The following is an 11,374-nucleotide window of genomic DNA, read 5'->3' on the forward strand; positions in this document are numbered from 1 at the left end:
GAATAGGCAAATTCATAGAGACAGAAAGTAGATTTAGGGTTTGCTAGGAGCTAAAGAAAGGTGGAATGGGACGTGACTGCCAATGTGTATGGGATTTCTTTTTGAGGTAATGAAATGTTCTGAAACTAGATAGTGGCGATACTCACAAAATTTTGTGAGTATATGAAAAACCACTGAATTGTGGACTTTATAAAGCTGAACTTGATGGTATATGAATTATATCTCAATAAAAGTTGTTATAAACAAATATGAACCAAATTGACTGTGCCAAAATACCCTAATAAGTATTACACTTTATGTTAAATCTCTTTGAGTGCTTTTGATTACTTTAACACACATCTGTTTCATAAACTAGTTTTTTATTATTATAAAAGAAATTAAGCATAATGATCAGCATATTGTAGGTACTCAGATTTGCTAGGTTGAATAGAATTCTCTATCTTTTGCAAAATCACCCTGTACTTATTTCAGATTTCAGATTTAATCAACATCTTATTGAGGGCCTATCTACTATGTGCCAGGCACTGTGCCAGGTACGCTAGGACAGTTATCTCATTTAATCTTCATCGCATCCTTGCAGGGACAAAATGTCATGTCATCCACACTTGGAGATGAGAAAATCAAGGTTCAGGTGGGTTAAATATCTTGTCTAAGGTTAAACCAGGATTCCTGAGCCCAGTCCAGTGCTCTTCCCATCACCCCCAAGAGCTGTTGCCCACTGTTAGCTTTCACTCATGATCAAAAAAATGTCCACACCCACTGCCAGCTAAGAAAGCACTTGGCTTTTACCTAACAGTGGAAAAAGAAGCTCACCCCCTTTGGAGACCAATTTATTAGACAGCACTAACTGGCTACAGTTCAGGTTGGGCACATGACGCAGGCTACTCAGCAGGCATGGCAGCATCTGCCTGGCAGCAAGCACTGGGACAAAATTCCATCCTCTAGAGACATCCTGGGCCATGTTAATCTCTGCCTAAGACAGCAATGACTCTTCAGCCCAGGTGCCATCTGTTCAAATAGGAGGTTCATTGACTACTGGGCATATTTGTTTTCCTTGAGGTGAGAGGAGAATGGGGTGAGATGATCAGGAAATAAACAGAAGATTGTAGAAAGAACTTTTAAAGTAAGTGATCTTAGTAGTTATCCTAGAGAGACACTCCCACGTGAGCACACAGAGGCATGGATGAGTATGTTCCTTGCAATATTGCTTGTGTAACCAGAAAATTGAAAACAACCTAAATGCCCATCAATAGGGGACAGGATTAGAAATTACTTGCACTGATACTATGAGAAATATTGAGGTAGATCTATAGGTACTGACTGGCATGGACAGAGCTCCCAGACATACTGTGGAGTGAAAAAAATCAAGTTGTAGAAATATACATACAATATGATGATACCATGGATATACCAAAAAAGACCACACATGCTAATCCTATGTATTACATTGAGTAAATGTATGTCTGAGTGTAAATGTGCAGACAAAAGACAGGTAGCAGTGTTTACTCTGGAGATGAGGCTGCCATTGGGGATGGCGGGCAGAGGACTATAGCTTTATCTATAATTATTGATTTATTTTACTCCAACTATGTATTCCCATATTTCTTGTGCAATTAAAAGTTATGAAAATTTTAAAACAAAAATTTAAACACAAAAAGTAATAAATAAAGGTAAGGTTGTTACAGTTGTAGAGGAAGTTGAAAGCTTATTCCTCTAAATGATTTCAACTAACGATTTAATCTTCACAGCAGCTCTTTCCAGAGAAAGGGGGATGATATAGAGAGAAGGTTGGTGATGGGAAGATTAGCTAAGATCAGTAATAGACCTTCTGAAATGGAGGAAGAAGAGAAGATATGAAGATTCAGAGAACTTAAGAGCTGGAAGACAATTTCAAGATTGTCTGGTCCAATCCCTCCTTTTTCAGGCAAGGGGGTTGGAAACTAGAGGCGAAGTGACTTGTCCAATGTCAAAGGGTCAGCTAGTAGCAGAGAAGGACAGAAACCCTGACCCCCTCATCTCTGGCCCTGCCCTGTCCCACCTGGCTATGGAGGCAGGCATGTTAGCAAGCAGCTGTGTTGCTGTGTTTACCTGTCTGCCTCTACGCTGTCTCCTGGTTCTCAAGCCACCAATGAATACTGAGGTTTCTGGGATTCTTGCTTTTCCTGCCTCAGTTCTGTATTTACTTCTTTATTTCTCTGAATCCACCCTCCACCCCTTGACTTCCTACAGTCTCTCTCTGTCCTCCTTATCCCTGAACTCCAGTGGCCACAGGGGCTTTCCCTACCTTGGGCCATGGTAGCTGCCTCCGGTTCCTGGGATGCTCCCCACAGAACAGCTGGGCGGTCTGGAGCTTCAGCAAACTGGTGCCAGAGTGTCTACTTCTCCTTCCATTGGAAGCCTCCAGGAGAACTGAAGGCGGGGCTGGACTGCTGCACTGCCACCTGATTACCGAGCAGATCACAACTGGTTTGCTCACTTGCCCTCAGGTTTTTCTTGGCAGTGTTGCTGAATTGAAAGGAGGTGTGGAGGCTGATGAACTGTCACAGCCTTGTGCCGTGTGGGCCTTTGATAGCTCTTGAGCAATAGGGCATTCCCAGGCAGGTGCTGTGCTGTGGTGGAGAAGTCAGGAGGGAGAAGTGAGCTGATGGGCCCGCCAGAGGGATGCAGGGGGCTGCTGGAAGGAGCATCAGGGTCCCAAGACTCTGCTCACAGCTTAAAGCACCTCATTGAGCCGAGAACCCTGCTAGGTAACCAAGGCCTCTCTTTTATCCTGAAAAGTCACTTCCTGAACATTAAATGCAAACAGAACCCTCTCTGTCTGGATCTCCTTCGGTATGATTTCACTGTATTTAGCTTTGGCAGTGGCATTGTCTTGCATGAGACCTGGCAGGTCCAAGACAAATCACAAATAAAAGCAAATAATCACAAATAAAATAGAGGAAGAAAAATTGGGAAGATTTGTGGAGGAGGTGTGGAAATAGGTGAGAGGGTGGGAATGCCGGTGAGCAAGGGCCTTGATCCTAGTAAGAAAGGCACAAGCCCTTTCATAGGGAGAAAAGCGCAGGTGGAAGGAGAGAGAGGGCAGGAGGGGGAAGGGCTCTGCCTGTGGAGTGTGTGGGACCCCCATGCCTACCCTGTCTTTCTGTGCTCTGGGGCACTTCTCCCCACATCCCCTGCTTTCTGGGTCCTTCTCCCTGGGGAACCTCATTCACCAGCATTGTCCTCCCTCCTGTATTTTCAATTCTCTCTGTCCCCACTCAGCTCTTTTTTAAAACCTATGTAATTATTTTTATTTTTAATGTCCAGAATGTGTACTATAAGGGCCAGGGCTTCTTCCTGGACTTAATTTTATAAATTCTTGATTGGTTGGTGAGACCAATAGCGATACTTTTTCTTGTCTAATTTGGTTTCCGGGAAAGCTTCGTTCAAGTCTTCAATGGTCATCTGATCAAATGGTATTAAGTTCCTCATCTTCTCCAGCTGTTTCTCATATTCTCCAACCTGGCCTTTGAGAAAGACACCCACTCAGCACAAGTTTTCCCATCTTCTTTTTCTTCAGCATCCACCTGGGCAGTATATTTATCCTCTGGTACAGGAAGCTTCAGGACATTAAACTTCTTCTCAAAGTCATCCACCAAGCCTGCCTTGGCCACATTGGCCTTGTAGTAAGCCCAGTCAATAGCTGGTGGATTCTCAGGTAAAGTAGCCAGCCTGGAGGTGAGGGTCTCATTCCAGGATTTCAGATAATTAGCAATGGCCTTTTGGTTTTGGGGTATCATCTCTGCAAAAGCTTCCCAGTCAATGGTTTTTAGAGCAAGTTTTCACCCAGCCATCTTGGTATACTTCACCGACCGTGGCAGCCCATGGTCCACACCCCACTCACCTCTTATAGGGTATATGTGCACAAATGCAGTTCACTATTTTAACACAGCACATCCACCTTCAACTCTCATCCCCAGCTTCCCCAGCAGCCCCTGCCCTTTCTCTCAACTCCACTTCTCAGCCAAGCTCCTTGCCCACTGCTTTGCCTCCCACCACCCCTCACCTGCTGCAGACTGCCTTCTGTCCCACGGCTGCCTCGACGCCACGCTCACCTCCCAGCTCTGAGGGCTGGGCTCTGGGTGCCTTTCCTGCTCTTACCCTGCAAGGCCTCCTGCAGCCCTGCGGGTACTGACCACTCCTCCTGGGCTTAGGTGACTTCTCTCTCTTGGTTGTCTAGCTGCCTCCTTATCCCCACTGTCCTCTTCCTCTCAGTCCCCATCACAGACTTTCCCTTCTTGAACTGGTGCCTCCCAGGGATTTGTCCCCATCTCCTCTCTTCTCACTCCACTGGCTCCCGCGTGACACTGGGGACCCCCAGAACTTTGTACTGCGGCACCCTCTGCTGGACAGCTCCTCTGGGGGAAACCCTGGACACTTCACAGCCAAGGAGCCCAAATGGAACTCTTCCCCTTGCTCCTTCCTCTCAAAATACGTGCCCTTCCTCTTGCACGTCTGGTCTTGATGAGTGAGGACACTGTCCATCCATCACTTCAGGGGACACCTGCATGCCACCTTGTACTTCTCCAGCTTCCTGATCTCCCTTTAGCCCATCAGTCCAGCCCAATTCCTGATGCTGTCCTGAAACGGTGCCCCCCTTGCTCTGCCTTCACTGAAGCCCCTGCTTACCTGGACAACTCCTAACCAGTTTCCCATTCACCCTTTCTCCAAATGAGTCACCAGTGATTTTTCTGAAGTGCCAATTCCATCAGGTTGCTCCCCTGCTTAAGATCCCACAGTGGGTAAAGTCCAGACTTCTCAGCATCACCCTCAAAGCCTTGAGGGTCTTCCCCTCCCCACCTGGAGGCCGGGAAGGCTGACCTCCTCTCTCCCGCACCTCCCTCTCTCCCTCTCTCTTGCATGCATCAGCCTCTCTCTTTCTGAAATGTCCTCCTCTCACTCTACTTTCTCTGGTACCCAGGCTCAAGCATCACCCCTCCAGGAAGTCTTCCTGACACCCTTCCTCTGCTGCACCCGGATTCTAATAGGGGCTGCTTCTTCTGTATTTCCTATTAGCCAACTCGTGCCTCAACATTATAAATACTTATCTGTCTTTCCCCCAATCACCCTGGAGGGCATGGACTGTGTCTTATTAACAGCGTTCCCAGTGCTTAAGAATGACAGTGCCTAATAATAGCAGAACGACTAATACAACCAGCAGTAGCTTTTAATAACATATACTATTTTGAGGTATTTATATGCATGACCCCACTTGGTCTTACAACATCCCTATAGTTAGTTACTGTTATTGTTCCTACATTACAGATGAAGAAATCGAGGCTTAAAGACATTAAATAGATCATTCACAAAGAACTGGTAGAGCTAGATTTTGAATGCAGCCGTCAGACTCCAGAGCCTGGGTGCTTCATAAGTGCTTGCTTGCTGCAATATCTGGAACATAGTTGGTTTTCCAGTTCGTATTTCTTGCCCGATAGAGTGAATGAATTAAAAGATGGTCCCTACATAAACAAATGGATGAATACCTGAACCCACTGCCACATGCTGAGATGGGTTAGCTGGGAAGGAGGAAGGAGCATAGGCAGGAGAGTGTAAGGGGCCTAGGCAGGAGAGGGGGAACAGGAAGGTAAGTGCAGCTAGGGTAGCTGTGGTGGCCAAAGGAGAAAGTGCCCAATGGCCAGCGGGACACCAGTCTGTTTTGTGGTGCCCAGGCCAGCCTGAAGCATCTGGGAACAGTTGAGAGGATTTTGGAGCAATCAGGCAGTCACTCTGAGTAAAGTCCCTTGAGTTGTGCCAGGCTGAGTGGCTGAACTCTTGGCAGCTTTGCCCATGCCCCAACCTTGAGGAGAGGGCAGGGAACTCACACCCATTGTGGAGGGCCTGGGCCTCCCCCAAAAGACCTCACATGGTCAGGAGCACTTAGAGAAGTCTTGTTTAAGGTAGCCACTGGACGAGAGAGGAGGCGGAAGCACCGCAGGGGCACGAAGCCCATTCATAGGGTCAGGAAAACCCTGGCCAGCTCCTCTGCCTGGACCGTAGGGCTGAATAAGACCTGGGCTCTGGGCCTAGGGAGCTGGTTTATAGGTTCAGCCCCTCATTCGATTTCTGTGAGCCATTAGTCAGAGGGTATGTGGGTGAGGGTGCTGGGGAGAGGGAGGCAGCTCTGATAGAGCAGCTTGTCCCTCAGCACAGGGGAGGGGACAGGGAGAGAGAGGGAGGCTAAGCAGGGTTGATGAGCACCTTCCTGTCCGGAAGGAAGCAGGGCTGTGCCCACAGGGGAGGGACACCTGAACAGAGAAGTGAGGACACATCTGCCATCCGCATGGGGCAGGCCAGTGCTCACTAGGTGGGGGTGGAGAACCTCCAGAACTTCCTTTTTTTCTTTAATTTTACAGATGGGGTCAGACCTTTCTAAGACCCAGAGAGACTTGGGTGCTGATTCTGGCCCTGCCATGAATTTCCGTTGTGCCCCTGGGCAGGTGACAGTTTCTTTGCCTATAAAATCAGAGGCCATGACGGGCTGGATGCCTGGGTCTGAGGGAGGGTGAGGAGGTGCCCCACAGACGATTGCACAGGGAAGCCACAGCTGGCAGACGCCAATGGATTCCTCTTTCCCCTTCTTTTCTCACCCCTAGAAACAGAGACAGTCACCCTGGAGAAGGGATTAAACTGGTAGAGGGCCTCTGTGGGTGCGCTTCACAATTTACAAAGCACTTCAATTAAAAAAAAATTTTTTAAACTTTTATTTCAGGTTCGGAGGTACATGTGCAGATTTGTTACATAAGTAAACTCATGTCAAGGGGGTTTGTTGTACTGATTATTTCACCACTGAATACTAAGCCTAGCACCCAATAGTTCTTTTTCCTGCTCCTCTCCCTCCTCCGACCCTCATCCCTCAAGTAGACCCCAGTGTCTGTTGTTTCCTTCCTTGTGTTCATAAGCTCTCACCACTTCTAAGTGAGAACATGAGATGTTTGGTTTTCTGTTCCTGTGTGAGTTTGCTAAAGATAATGGGCTCCAGCTCCATCCATATTCCTGCAAAAGACATGATCTCATTCTTTTTTATGGATGCATAGTATTCCATGGTATATATGTACCATATTTTCTTTATCCAATGTGTCATTGATGGGCATTTAGGTTGATTCTATGTCTTTGCTATAGTGAATAGTGCTGCAATGAATATTCGCATGCATTTGTCTTTATGATAGAATGATTTATATTCCTCTGGGTATATACCCAGTAATGGGATTGCTGGGTCAAATGGTAGTTCTGTTTTGAGCTCTTTGAGGAATCACCATACTGCTTTCCACAATGGCTGAACTAATTTACACTCCCACTAACAGTGTATATGTGTTCCCTTTTCTCTGCAGCCTTGCCAGCATCTGTTTTTTTTTTTTTTTTTTTTTAACTTTTTAATAATAGCCATTCTAACTAGTGTAAGATAAGATGGTATCTCATTGTGGTTTTGATTTGCATTTTTCTAATGATCAGTGATATTGAACTTTTATTCGTTTGCTTGTTGGCCACATGTATGTCTTCTTTTGAAAAGTGTCTGTTCATGTCTTTTGCCCACTTTTTAATGGCGTTGTTTTTCTCTTGTAAATTTGTTTAAGTTCCTTATAGAGACTGGATATTAGATCTTCGTCAGATGCATAGTTTGCAAATATTTCCTCCCATTCTGTAGGTTGTCTGTTTACTCCGTTGATAGTTTCTTTTGCTGTACAGAAGCATTTAAGTTTAATTAGATCCCATTTGTCAATTTTTGCTTTTGTTGTGATTGCTTTCAGCATCTTCATCATGAAATCGTTGCCTGATACTATGTTTAGGATGATATTGCCTAGATTGTCTTCCAGGGTTTTTATAGTTTTGGGTTTTACATTTAAGTCTTTAATCCATCTTGAGTTGATTTCTGTATACAGTGTAAAGAAGGGGTCCAGTATCAATCTTCTGGATATGGCTAGCCAGTTATCCCAGCACCATATACTGAATAGGGAGTCCTTTCCCCATTGGTTGTTTTTGTCAGTGTTGTCAAAGATCAGATGGTTGTAGGTATGGGGCCTTGTTTCTGGGCTCTCTATTCTGTTTCATTGGTTTATAGGCCTGTTTTTGTACCAGTACCATGCTGTTTTGGTTATTGTTGCCCTGTAGTATAGTTTGAAGTTAAATAATGTGATGACTCCAGCTTACAAATACTTTATATCTATTTTTATGTAAAATAAATATACATACTTATTTATGTATACATTATATATACAAATACTTTATTTATTTATTTATTTATTTATTATTTTGAGATGGAGTCTCACTGTCGCCCAGGCTAGAGTGCAGTGGCACAATCTTGGCTCACTGCAAACTCCACCTCCCGGGTTCAAGCGATTGTCCTGCTTCAGCTTCCTGAGTAGCTGGGACTACAGGTGCACACCACCATGCCTGGCTAATTTTTTGTATTTTCCATAGAGATGGGGTTTCACCATGTTGGCTGGGCTGGTCTCTAACTCCTGACCTCAGGTGATCCTCCTGCCTTGGCCTCCCAAAGCGCTGGGATTACAAGAGTGAGCCACTGTGCCCGGCTGCAAAGCACTTTAGAATACACTGCCTCATTTGATCCTCACAGCAACCCTATGAGGGAAAGTCAGGCTGACACTCCTATTATTATGTTATCATTTTACCCCTGGGGGAACCAGGGTCACACCATGAGGGAGTCCAGAGCTCTTTTCTTTGTATCACACAATTATGCTGGATGTCGTGAACCCCAAAATCATCAGCCACAAGGACCTGAAGATGACAGATTCTGTGCACACCATGGGGGGAAGGGAAGACCAGGAATCAGGAGCCAAGGGTGCTGCCTGGCTGGTGCTGCTTCCTTGCTCCACAGTGAAACATTTCTTTTGTCACAGTTTGTCTGCAGGAGCCACTGCCTGGCCTGGGTGGCCAGCCTTACTGTGTTGTTGTGAGGCCAGGGGAGGCTTGCTTAGGAGCTGGTCTCAGGGGGCACCATAGCAGTGGGCATGAAGGAATTCCAGCATTCCGGGCCCTGGGGGATGTCCAGCTGGAAGGGAGCTTTGAGATGATCTAGTTTATTCAACTGAGGTGGAAAAAGAAAGCCAGACAGGCTTGCCTAAGTGAAACGAAGAAGAAGGAAGAGGCGGAGGAGGAGGAGGAGGAGGGGAGGGGGTTGGGGGAGGATACAGAGTATAATTTTTTTTTTTCTTTTTGAGATGGAGTTTCACTTTTGTTCCCCAGGCTGGAGTATACTGGTGGGATCTCAGCTAACTGCAAACTCTGCCTCCTGGGTTCAAGAGATTCTCCTGCCTCAGCCTCCCGAGTAGCTGGGATTACAGGTGCCGCCACCACGCCCAGCTAATTTTTGTATTTTTAGTAGAGATGGGGCTTCACCATGTTGGCTGGGCTGGTCTCGAACTCCTGACCTCAGGTGATCAGCTTGCCTCAGCCTCCCAGTGTGCTGGGATTACAGGCGTGAGCCACCATGCTCGGCCCAGAGTATAATAATTTTTAAAGTCAATTTTTAGTTGGGGACAGGGAAAATAATTTGAAACGTAGGCTGGAAAGGCAGAAATGACCAACATCCACAAACCCCTGAGAGGTCTTTCCCAGGCCAGTAGGAAGCCCGCCTGCTGTTCTTCTCCAGTGACACAGCCAGGGATAGGAAAGAAGGGCTGTGACTAAACGTGAGGACTCAGTGCTTGGCAGACAGGCGAAGTTTCACATTCCTGCAAGGGCAGCTCGGGTGGCCCTCTCCTGATGGCAGGGAGCCACCTGGAACACAGCATGACAGGGCAGTGACAGGGCACCACGGAAATGCCCAATGGCACCTCATGGGGATGGGTGCAGCTGACACACGAGGTGGAGTGAGGACATGCAGGCTCCTACCCTTTCTGACCCAAGCAGCTGCGTGCAGGCAGGGCTGGGGGCCACCCCAAGAGAGAAAATAGGCCGGGTGCAGTGGCTCACGCCTGTAATCTCAGCACTTTGAGAGGCCAAGGAGGGCGGATCACGAGGTCAGGAGTTTGAGATCAACCTGGACAACATAGTGGAACCCCATTTCTACTAAAAATACAAAAAATAAAATAAAATTAGCTGGGCATGGTGGCAGGCACCTGTAATTCCAGCTACTTGGGAAGCTGAGGCAGGAGAATCGCTTGAACTCGGGAGGTGGAGGTTGCAGTGAGCCGAGATCGCACCACTGCACTCCAGCCCGGGCAACAGTGACAGACTCCATCTCAAAAAAAAAAAAAAAAAAAAAAAAAGAGACAGAGAGAAAATAGAAGGGAAGGAGAAGGAGGACTAGGGGCAAACAAAAAAATACAGAGAAGAGAGGGAGGGGGAAGAGGAGGAAGGAGAGCAGGAAAAGGGAGGAAAAGGGAGAAGAGGAGGAAAAAGAGGGAGAGGAGGAGGGGAAGGGAAGAGAAGACTGAAAGAAGTCAAAACTATAGAGCCGCGGAGCAGGTGAGGAGTGGATGTGCCTGCAGACTGACAGGAAGATGCTCTCCTTTCCCATGTTTCTGAATTTTCTAAATTATCTATGATGGAGATGTATCCATTTGTAATGCTGACTTTTCAACAACATAATAAAAGGGGAAATAAAGGAATTTGGATGGTGTGTCCAGCCACCAGAGTCCCAAGGCTGAAAGCCAGAATGATCTCTTGAGAAATGTTAGCAAGGATTTTCTCTGGGATGGGGGAGCTATTGGTGATTTTCCTTTCGTTAGTTTTTTTTTTTTTTTTTTTTCCACTTTCCAAATCATCTAGAATGAGCAGGAGTAATTTTGGTAACCACAGGAGAAAGAAATACAAAAGAGTGGCTCCCTCTGTCCTTAAAATAACAAAAACAAAAGACACAAAGGAGGCCGGGCGTGGTGGCTATGCCTATAATCCCAGCACTTTGGGAGGCCGAAGCAGGCGGATCACCTGAGGTCAGGAGTTCGAGACCAGCCTGGCCAACATGGGGAAAACCCGACTCTACTAAAAATACAAAAAAATTAGCCGAGCATGGTGGCGTGCCTGTAATCCCAGCTACTCGGGAGGCTAAGGCAGGAGAATCGCTTGAACCCGGGAGGTGGAGGTTGCAGTGAGCCAAGATCACACCATTGCACTCCAGCCTGGGCGACAGGAGAGAAACTCTGTCTAAAAGAACAAACAAACAAACAAACAAAACACCACACAAAGGAAGAGAGGCTGAGAGTTGGGATGATGGGGAAGAATGCAAGATGAGGGTGAGGGAGCGAGAGGCAAAGGCGGGGACAGGGATAGCAGGTGAGGCTGTTGCTAGACAGCAGCCAGCTATGCAGCGCTTCCCAGTCATCCTGTCTGTCAATGAACGCATGCGGAAAGGTGGCTGCCTGTGCCTCCCAGGATA

At 46.8% G+C, this 11,374-nt stretch overlaps 1 pseudogene; it reads right to left on the minus strand.

The window, feature by feature from the left end:
* Positions 1-3,348: 3,348 nt before the first annotated feature.
* On the minus strand, positions 3,349-3,833 carry LOC741958 (ATP synthase subunit d, mitochondrial-like; annotated as a pseudogene).
* Between the last annotated feature and the right edge of the window lie 7,541 nt (positions 3,834-11,374).

The sequence above is a fragment of the Pan troglodytes genome, chromosome 16 (assembly GCF_028858775.2).
Source record: "Pan troglodytes isolate AG18354 chromosome 16, NHGRI_mPanTro3-v2.0_pri, whole genome shotgun sequence".
Classification (NCBI taxonomy): domain Eukaryota; kingdom Metazoa; phylum Chordata; class Mammalia; order Primates; family Hominidae; genus Pan; species Pan troglodytes.